We start from the raw sequence: 11687 nt of genomic DNA on the forward strand, positions 1-11687 counted from the left end.
AATAACAGAGACCAAACCAGGACGTGCGAAGCAAGGCACTTTTATTTTTGCTGTTGCAACAGGGTCCTTCCTCTCACACAGGAGAACAAGGAAGGAACCCCAAACAAAGATGTCTTGCCCTTAAAAAGAGATTTGAAATTGGTTTCAGCCCACCCCCCAGAAGCATCATCCATATGTCACAGAAGGGGTGTAGCCCAAGACCCCCCCTCCCTAGATTCATCATAGGTACATCATGAAAGGGGAGGTCTGGTGGCAGTAATCTGAGCACCCTGGACCCTGCCCCCTGCCCCCAGAACCTAATCAACAAAATTGAGAGATATTTACATTTCCCTGTTTCCCAGCCAAGTTAATCACACCCTTTTGTCTGGCAGTCAGGTATCAGGATGCCAGGGATTATCACTTTAATTCCTGAGACAATGAGAAGGTTCCCCCCACCCCCCTTCTTCCTTGCAGAGAAACACCTGGTCAGAGAGAGTCAAAATGGTGTCAGTCAGGCCTGTTTTCCTGTGCTGCTTCAGACATGTTTCTGTACATTCATGTACATGTTTTATGAACAATTATTATATATATATATATGACCTCAAAATTCTTATAACAATATCCCCCATTTGGGGCTATAATTTTTCTTAAAAATTGTTGCCCCACAAAAGAATAACCAGATGTGTTGTTTTAGTACTTTGGGAGAAGCATTTCTCAAAAATGGTCTACGTATTTCATTTAACAGGATGGTCCACCAATATTGACTGGAAAGTGCAGTTTGTTTGTTTACCCTTTTGTGTGTTCTTCAGGTGTCAAAAGCTAGCTCTCCTCTGGTTGCACACCTCCATTGTGGCACAACAGCAACAATCCCTGGTGAATCCCCTTAGGGCTTTCATATTGACCATGTCGCCTGGCACCCCCCATAGCTGCCACAGGTTTGGACATGTCATGAGAGAGATGCCTTTGCCTTGGGCTTCCTATGGGCCTTTATTATAGGCTCTGGCCTTGCACTGTAGGGAGTTGCCCAGTTGCTCTTAAAGGAAGAAAGCTACTTGCACCTTGGATACACTTGCCCAATTAGAACTGACCCAATTAGAATTTATACAGCCCCATAAAACATGTCCAAATTAGTCAAATTTAACTCTAAAAGGGATCATTCCTGTTAAATCAAGACATAAATACCTTCATTTATCTGGTGTTTCATGGATCTTGGGGCTTATTCTTGGTAAAATGATTTAAAACAATCTAAAATTGTGTAAGAAGGCTGGCACACTGCAGAGTGCCAGGTGGGACAAGAAAACGTGGTCATAAGTTGATCTAATCTAAATACTGGACTATGCAATATCCTGATCCTTTAAAAGGCATACAATAATACAAAAAAAATCATTGGGACACTATACATTAAACATAAAAAAACAATTAAACACAAAATTGGTTCACCCCCCCTCCTTGTGGAAATAACATACTGTCAGACATAGTTCAATGTTTCTGTCGAATATCACACAACATAAAACATAATCATATATCAGTTGTATGTCTTGAGGCCATCATGATCTTGAGACAATTCCGGCTGCTTTTAAATCCTAGGGCACAGAGTCTTGAGGTCAAGGAGAGAGAATGTCCTTGCAATTCACTTTCCCCCTTTGTCCCAAAGTCATTTGACACATTTCAGTGTTCCTATATAACACATAATGCACAAAACCTTCAAATTATTAATTATACGCCACTTGTATATCTTGAGGCAATCAGGTGAACTTGAGATAATTCTTGCTGCTTTTGCATGTATCTCCAACAAGGGGGTTTTCTTGTCTGCCTTCGAGTCACTGGGAGGAAGTTAACAGTACTTCTATGCCAGCACTTCTAAACCTTGCTGAAACGTTATAGCTTTCTAGGTCCTCCTTCTTAGGTTGTGATCAAAGAGATAAAATGTCAATTTGGTTTCCTGTAAAACATCCTTTTGAAAATAGGCCTGCAGGGGGTTGGGGTCTGAAGATATAATTAGTTAAAAAATAATAATAATAAATAGTATAATAATGATAAAGTCAAGAAAGGGGAGAATATTCTAGAAATTTCTTCTTGGGAAGCTGCAAAGAATATAAGATCATAGTTAAGCATTTTATTCATCTAAATATTATTATTATCATTCATATTTAATTACTGCTGTTATTGTCTGCTCAGTCAGTTTAATTTACTTCACCTAGTTTGGCTGTGGAGGAAACAAAGGACAAAAATTTTGTTAATTAGGACACAATCGATAAGTTATTAACATTTTCCTTATGTGGTTCTGAATTCTCTTTGAGGTTCACGTATCTTGTTTGAAAAGGATTAATATTATTATTATTATTTACAGGAAAGAATGAGTTAGATGCTACATTTGTATGTACAGAAAGAAAAAGTAGAAATACCAAAAAAAGATACAAAAATAAAATAAAATTTAGATTACCACTCACACAACAATTTTTCAAATGAAATTGGACTTGACACAAAGATATCAGATTTTTTTTAAAAAAAGAATTATCATTAAATAATACAAAGACATTATAAATTGGAGAGGAACCTTAAAGATCTGAAGGTGAAATATCCAATTAAGATGGAAAAATGGTAAAATAACGGAAAAAGCTTTGAAATTCATCATAATAAGAAATACTCAGGCAAGACTACCTGACAAAATACAGTCACAAAACAATACCTGGTTATTGTTAGAATAATTTCATAGACATAATGGAAAAACTGATTTAATAAATGGAAGCAGATTATTTATAAGCTAAAGAGAAGCGCCAAAGAGAAATGAAATTACTGTTTGTATCTCCTCACTCCTCACTTTTTCTTTCTTTTTTTTTTTTGTGCTGTGGAAGAAAAAAAATTGGCAAAACACTCAATCATTGCTACATTAGAAAAGGGAGGGTTATATTAACATAGGGTAATGCTTCGGGGTGAAATGCAAATGAGAGATAAGTATCCATCCTGAGTACCTGCTAGGAAAGAAATGGAGCCTTTTGTTTGCATAGTCTGTCAACTGGTAGACAGCAATTTTCTATGAATTTCCAAGTGTGGAGGGGGCTTGTTTAGGTGGCGTCCCCCCCCCCCATTGGGAGATAATTTTGCATTAAGGTTCTGAAAGAATTTCTCTGCACACTGAATCTCAGTATCCTGCTGGAAAGGGAAAATTATTTCATGTGAAAATCAGTCAGGAAATGTTCCTAAAATGTACAGAGTTTTGCATGTTGAACTGGAATTGGCAGCTTCTAAACAGTTGATGGTTCTCAATGGTTCTTTATCTATTTATTTATTTTTACATAAAGAAATTTAAATTTAAGTTTCATGTGCAAAGCATAACCTTGAACCTCTTAATTAATTTATAAACTACTCAAGAGACAGACTTATAGTAGTACTCTGCTATTTATACCTGTGGAAAGAATCTGGCATGTTAAGATTTTGAAACTTGGCAACCATTTAACTTTGATGGACCAGTAACATACATGAGGTTGTTTTCCCTCAGTGGTTCAAAGCTTTACATTAAGAAATTTGAATAATATTTCATGAGCAGATTATAACCTTTTCGCCCCTTAGTTTAAACCTCCTTTTTCTCCTCTATTTTCCTCTTCAAGCTGACATAGCCTCTGTGCATGTACAGAGTTCATGATTCGGCAGTCTATTATACCCTTTTTTTTTTTTAAAGTGCTGTACCTCTTGACAACAGTACCATCTGAATAAAGGAAGGGAAGGGGAAAGAGTAGATTTTAAAGTAGGGTTAGATTTCAAACAAAAGATAGAAACATAGCAGTGTTTTTTTTTTCAGAGCCAGTTTAAATTCTTTTTCCTTGTTTGGAGTCCTAATACAATTTGATACATTGTTTCTTGTTTCTTGCTGCTTAAGAAGCAGGCTTATAAACCTTAAACTAACTTGGAAGCTGCAATAAAAGTTGGGTCAGATTAAAGTCCTAATGAAGTCACCAAATAAACACCTCATACCCCAGGCAAAATAAATCTTGATTTGCCCCCTTTATCTACAGGGTTCGGGGTGAATTCGTAATTGCAAATGTTTTCGTTTGTTTGTTTGTTTTTAATTAATTTATTACAGCCATGGCAGACTAAATTCTCTGCCCCTTTATCTATGGGTAATATGGCCATAGAGCCAGAATTCATAAAATCCTTTGCATTCTCATTGATTTTCAGCCTTACCAATTCCAGACAAAATTTTCTGGCCCTTTATTTACTTGAACTGTTGGCTGGAGTTTTGCAGTTAAAAAAAGTAGCTGACAATATGGTGGAAAAAATAACACCAGACATTCATTTTCAATGCATGATATACCATCTCTACCTCTTTCTGAATGGCACCTCAAACTCTTCATGCCAAACTTTAAAAATCTATCTTTCCATCCTTCTCCACCAAAGAGTAATGCTTGACTGAATTCAGGCCATTTCACTATACCACCAGGGTTTAAACTCACTTTTCAGTGCTTACAAACACATTTTCTCTCCCTCCTTTTTCTAAGTTTGGAAAGGGTTGGAAGGGATCTTGAGTAATCTAGTCCCCCCCTTCTGAAATATGGGGATCTCAACACTATCACTGCCCTTAGGATACACATACATTTGAGTACAGACGCCTGACTGGGAAGGAAACACAGGCTATGCCCTATCACGGAAGCACATGTGTGTACTAAGGGAAAAATAAGGAAGGGGAAGATTAAAAGTACCAACGTTATATAGAAGCCTTTAGCAAACCTTAAGATTGGATAAAGATTGGGAAATGTTCAAGACTTTCATATGTGCTTAAACTTTAAACCTTAATAGACAACGTGATAAAAACTTATATAATCACTCCATAAAAAAAACAATTACACTCTTGTTCCAACTCTGAAAACCAATAATCTTTCCTTGCCAGAAAGCAGAGCTGGGCTGAATTTCAACCCATCACCACATCAGACACATTGCCTTTCACATAGCTCTAAAATGGGGGTTAGAAGGGACCCTGAGGTCATTTAGTCTAACCCTCTAAGATACAGGATTCACAAGATTTGAATGAAAATACCAACTTTATACAGAACCCTTGAGCAGATGAGTTGTTTTTTTTTTAAGAGACTGATATTAGGAGCCCAACAATAACCCTTCTGTCCAACACAATTGAAGTTAAAACTAGACTCAGATAGACAATTCCTGGCTATGGAAGCTCTACCTTTGACAAACAAATCACCTTTATTGGAATAGCTGTTCAATTTTCCTTTAGTCAATATTCATCTAGTGACTTGGAGAAAGACTCCCCTTTGGAGCCTCTCTCAATAACAAACATTTGCACACCTCATTCTCATATTTATAATGTTTAAGATTGATCGGTTCAACATTGTTTCTATACTAGAAATTTAAACAAGTTGGCAGTTTTAACTATGCACACTTAAGAAGGCAGTCTATGGATGTTGTAGCCAATTTAAACACACCCCATAACATTCTAAACCTTGAGTACATCTCTTATCCACTTATAGCTGGAGTTTATGAACATTTTCAAGTTTAAAATTTTTTCAAAGCATTGAGCAAGCATTTTTAAACTTACAGCTCGTTATTTTCCTTCATCCTGCCCCCTCTTTTTACTTTTGGAGAGGAAACAATGGCCTTCTACAGCCTCTTTAAAACAAACCTTTACACACTACCTCCACTCTTTTAAATATTTGCCATGTTTTTGGGTTGATCAAGCCCTTACATAAGATTATTTAAGCAAGCTTGCCTTAATTTTTATATTATTTTAAACTATGCATGCTTTAAAAAAGGCAGTCTGTGGGTGTCATGGCCAAATTTTAAACACAAACCCCTAATTTCCTAAACCTGGATTATATCTCTCATTTACTTTAAAGGAAACAACTATCTATAGCAGACACAAGGAACAGACGCACATACACGTAACAGACAACACAGACAACATGTAACATGCAAACATATATAATTTTATACCATAACATACTTTGCAGGATTCCTCACAAAACTTTTCCCATTCAGAGTTCACCAGGGTTAACTTTAAAGCGGAGATTCACTGTATGTTAAAGGAACCTCCTGGTAGCCATTTCCCCTCATCTGGGTGGTCCATAGTAAATCGGACCCTATGTTTTTTTCTTACAAAGTTTTTGCAATTGGTTCCCTTCAAGCTTGTCCGCCCCGGGGATTTCATGCCAATTTAAGAGAACGAATTGGAGTGGACTTTCATCCTCAAAGTCCTTACCGGAGCAAAGCCTCAGTTGTGCTTTGCCTCGGTTGGGAGTCTGGGAAAGGAATTCCTTAGAGTGGGTTGCACCCATTTTACTTCTGTCTTTTATACTGCAGTTCTGGGTCCCCGACCCTGTTCCTGGACACTCTTAACTTCCCGAGTCTATGACTCACCCCCACGTCCTAGTGGTGTTCCTGCCTGCCGTTCGCGTGCACTAACTACTAGGCGGCCTGGTGCAGCTAAAACCCTATTGGAACCCTCCCACTGGTCATCAATTGCCTGAGGGTTCCACAGCAACTTCCTGCCTCTTACAATCTAATAGAAAGACTACCTGCCCTGGACGCTTGCCCACGCAATGCCGGGTGGTTAGCCTTGGAAGGAAGGTTTTTTGAAAAGAACGGGTGACCTTGCGATCTAGAACAACCCCGTCACTTCCCGGTGGGGATCGGGGGTGTCTAGGGGCGGCTTCACCCGAAGATTAAGAGCAGAGGAATAGGAAACAGAGCTGGGATAGCCAGATTCCCAGATTGGTAGAAAAGCGACAGTTTGCTCAGACTTCTGCTCAGTTTGGCAGAAGGGAGCTGGGACAGTCTTTCTAAGCTCTGCGTTTAACGTAAAGACTGTTGCCCGGGACCTCAGTTCTACTCTGTAACTGTGCCTGGCAGCCTTGCTGCAACTAAGGTCCAAAGAGGAGAGTAGAAAAGGATAGTCCAAGTGGAGAAATAGATTTTTAGTTGCTGTGGTTCTTAGCTCACCCAAGGTGTCCCCTTTTAATACTCACGACCGATCCTTTCAGTCGAATCCCGTTGTCTCCAGCTTCCAACTGGTTCCTAAAAAAAAACAGCCTTGTCCCTTTAAACGTTGCTTCGTCCTGGGGGTCCCGCTTGGACTCTCAATTACTACCAAGTGCCTCGGGTCCTGAGGTTGGTTTACCCCCCTGCAAAAGAGGCAAGGGCGCGCTGGGCTCCCCTTCCTCAGTGAACCCGGAGCTCAAGGCAAAACTGGGTCCCTTCGTGGTCGCCAAACTGTTGTAAAAATTTTGCAGAGCTACACGGCCCTAGAATTAAGTGGATCCTTGACCCAGGAAGAGTCCAGGTATCCTGGCAAGCAGACAAAGTTTAAGCGTCTCCTGCCCACCAAATAACAGAGACCAAACCAGGACGTGCGAAGCAAGGCACTTTTATTTTTGCTGTTGCAACAGGGTCCTTCCTCTCACACAGGAGAACAAGGAAGGAACCCCAAACAAAGATGTCTTGCCCTTAAAAAGAGATTTGAAATTGGTTTCAGCCCACCCCCCAGAAGCATCATCCATATGTCACAGAAGGGGTGTAGCCCAAGACCCCCCCTCCCTAGATTCATCATAGGTACATCATGAAAGGGGAGGTCTGGTGGCAGTAATCTGAGCACCCTGGACCCTGCCCCCTGCCCCCAGAACCTAATCAACAAAATTGAGAGATATTTACATTTCCCTGTTTCCCAGCCAAGTTAATCACACCCTTTTGTCTGGCAGTCAGGTATCAGGATGCCAGGGATTATCACTTTAATTCCTGAGACAATGAGAAGGTTCCCCCCACCCCCCTTCTTCCTTGCAGAGAAACACCTGGTCAGAGAGAGTCAAAATGGTGTCAGTCAGGCCTGTTTTCCTGTGCTGCTTCAGACATGTTTCTGTACATTCATGTACATGTTTTATGAACAATTATTATATATATATATATGACCTCAAAATTCTTATAACAATTAGCCTAGCAAGGAATGGGTGCTTGATGATTAAGCACTTTGCATGCAGATACTCCCTAATTCATCAGGACAGTTTTGCCTCCCCCTCCCCTAACAAATATATCCAGTGCTTTTTCTGGGGGTATGCATACCCCTAAACATTTTGTGAAGTTTGGCCTCATTAATGAGAGTACCCCTAAACATTTTTAAAACAACAACAACAACACTGTATACATTTATTGACAAAACAAAGACGATCTTCAGGTTGAAACAAAAAAGTAAGAAAATTCCTTCCAGTAGCACCTTAGAGACCAACTAAGTTTGTCATAGGTATGAGCTTTCATGTGCATGCACACTTCTTCTTCAGGTTGTATCTCTTGTTAGTCATACACAGAGTAGACCCACTGAAATTAACATACATGGCTAATTTTGATCCATTAATTTCAGTGGAAGAGTCGGACACGACTAAACGACTAAACAACAACAACTCTATGGATAAATTCAATTCAGTGTGAATTAAAAGGCAAACCTACCTAAGTCACAGTTTCCAAGAAATACATCAACCAAAATATGAGCAGCCTTTGAAATCTGCACTTTTCTGAATTCTAAACATTAGGGCTGACCTCCATCTAGATTTGGGGCAGGATCTGGGTCTATGCATTTGGATTAAGGTAACATAACCAAATTTTGCATGATGGTTCCTGAGCTCAAGGAGCAGAATGTTGTCAATTTTTTGATACAGTTGGGTGCCACTTTGAATCAAGATGGTGGAGCAAAACCTGCACTTTTGGGGGGGGTTGTCCTCAGACCTCCTAGGCACCTCTGGCTACAGCGTTACTAGTGCTCATCCCACTGCATTCAACATGGTGTTGCATGCCACCCCGATCTCTGAGCAGTGAAACTGTTCAAGAGTTCCAGGCGCTGGACCAAGGTTCTATTTCCTTGCAATGAGGGTTGGTAGAGACTATTTTTAGGATATATGTTTTTATTTACACATATATACAACCAGAACATGGAGGGGCTAACAGCATTAACACCCCTCAACAGATCCATTAGTTGTAGCTTTGGATCCAGGACAGAGCAAGCATGTCTCTGTGTCTTCAGCTTCCAGCCTGCTTCCAGCTCGGCTCACACACCCCACACTGGCTATTGTTCTACCTTGCAGCTAGGTGAGGCAGTGTGTGGCTGGGAGAAGCCCACCACCCATTTGTTTTGTGGCACAGAGTAACTTTCTGCATATGCTAATTGTGGTGCTTAACTAGTCAGCCAAAACCCTTACCTAGACATAGGGACTGGTCTGGCAAGCTTGCTCTCCTACATTCTACCACACCAGATACAGGATCCCAAGAACTGGAAGAAATTCAGGGCATCAGCAGAAGTACAGCATCCAGATCAAGGGAAGTAAAATTGTATCGCTCTATTCTGCCATGGTCAGACCACACCTGGAGTCCTGTGTCCAGTTCTGGGCACCACAATGTGGAGCAAGCTTATTTTCTCCTGCTCCAGAATTGGTCCCAAACTCATGGCTTCAAGTTTGGAGAAAGGAGATTCTGACTAAACATCTGACAGCAAGAAGAATGGATTCCCTCGGAAGATGGTGGACAGTATACTTCATTGGAGGTTTTTAAGCAGAGGTTGGAGGGCCATCGGTCCTAGATGCTTTAGTTGAGATTCCTGCATTGCAGGGGGTTGGTCTGGATGACCTTTTGGGTTCCCTTCCAACTCTGCAATTCTATTATTCTGTGATCCAGACTGTGACCCTCCAAACTCATAACAATCTGAAGCCCTCCTCTGTTACACCAACTTTGGAGATGAGCTTGATGAGGACACAGAAAGTGGGGTATTCTTGGTAGCATCACCCAGGCAGTGGCAGGCCTTTCTGAAAGAGGGCTATCGTCTTTCTTTTGATTTTTGGGGGGTTGACAGATACTTTTTTTATTCTGCAGTGCCTTAAATCTGTCAAGGCTGCTGTCTTCATAAACAGCCCCCAATTGTTTCATGCCCCCCTTGCAGCTGTTTTTATACATTCTTAATCACTTTTATCTTATTCTAACTGTATTTTTGTAGGGGAGGATTCTAGAAACCACCTACGGTACGAGACGGGGGCTTTTTTTGAATTGAAAGGTGGAACAGACATTTTATAAAATAAAACATACACTCTATGGTCAGCTAAGCACCTGCCTTTCTTATTTCAGAAACTGAAAATGTTAAGTTTGTCCTTCCTCATTCAGATTCCTCATTTTTCAGTTCCACGTTGCCTCCTGTTCAGAAGTCCATCGCCCACCACAGGTTTCTAAGTGATGCGAGTTCTCATAAACAATTTTTGAATCTTTCATGAAAAACTGAAGCTTCTTAAAGACATTTAATAACTGGGTATCAATGTAATGAAGACTTAGCAAATCCCCAAATTGTTATAATAATGTGTGCTCATTTCATGAAAATGCAATTTCTTCGCAGCAAAGTTTCAGCACTATTAGTTTGGCAGTGATAATTATATGGCAACAGCCTGGCCAGGAACATGAAGAAATTGGTGGAATATGCCTTATGTTGTTAGAACGCCTCCAGTTCATTTTGCTCCTGGGTAAAATCATTAGCAAAGCATGCTCGATTTATTCCCATACTTTTGAGAGGGCTTCTGAAATAGTTCCACAAAAAAAACACATTACATTTTAAAATCATTTCCCCTTCTTATAATGGTAGATAGAATCGCAGAAATGTACCCCCAAGGGTCATCATCCAACCCCCCGCAACGCAGGAAATCACAGCTCAAGCAGATTGTCTAATCCTGCGCTATGGACATCCCTAGACTTAGGAGTCTTCTACTGCATTTAAAGGGGTGTTGGGATTGTCTCCCTTTAAAAAATGTGGCTGAATGAAAATTGATATGAAATGAACCCTGAAGAGAGACAATTCAGCAAACCTGCAGACGGAACAGCAGGTGCCTCAAAGTTCTGAAGAAACAACACGACTCAGGAGGGGCAAGATTGGCCCAGGGTCAAAGTGGGTGGGTTGCCATGGTAACAACGATTTGCCCTCCACTGTGACATCTCTCGCTTCTCCCTTAAAAGCCACTAACTACAGGTGTCCATCGTGTGTCTACAGGTGTCTACTTGATAAGAGTAAAGGTAAAGGTAAAGGGACCCCTGACCATTAGGTCCAGTCGTGTCTGACTCTGGGGTTGCGGCGCTCATCTCGCATTATTGGCCGAGGGAGCCGGCGTATAGCTTCCAGGTCGTGTGGCCATCATGAAAAGCTGCTTCTGGCAAACCAGAGCAGCACATGGAAATGCCGTTTACCTTCCCGCTGTAGCGGTTCCTATTTATCTACTTGCATTTTGACGTGCTTTCGAACTGCTAGGTTGGCAGGAGCTGGGACCGAGCAACGGGAGCTCACCCCGTCACAGGGATTCGAACCGCCGACCTTCTGATCAGCAAGCCCTAGCCTCAGTGGTTTAACCCACAGTGCCACCTGGGTCCCTGGGTCCCTGATAAGAGTAGAAGCAGGGAAATTAAGGAGAAGACTCTTGGAATAATCTTGGAAGCTGCTAAGGGATGAACTAACTTGTCCCCATGTCCTTCTCTTGTTGCAGTTGTGCCACAGCTCATCAAGGCTTTCCCAGAGCCTGAGGTTAGTACTGGGGGAAACAAAAGTGTAGGGACTGGATCCCTCAGTCCCGCTGCCCGTGGTCTTTGCCCCCAATTCCGCAGTCTCTGATGCGGAGAAGCCGTCACCTCGCTATGAACTGTCAGCCTGACTTCTGCCATGGCTCTTCTTGGTCCGGGTAATTGGGAATTGTCAA

Source organism: Zootoca vivipara, chromosome 14, assembly GCF_965207765.1.
Source record: "Zootoca vivipara chromosome 14, rZooViv2.hap1.1, whole genome shotgun sequence".
In the NCBI taxonomy this organism is placed as follows: domain Eukaryota; kingdom Metazoa; phylum Chordata; class Lepidosauria; order Squamata; family Lacertidae; genus Zootoca; species Zootoca vivipara.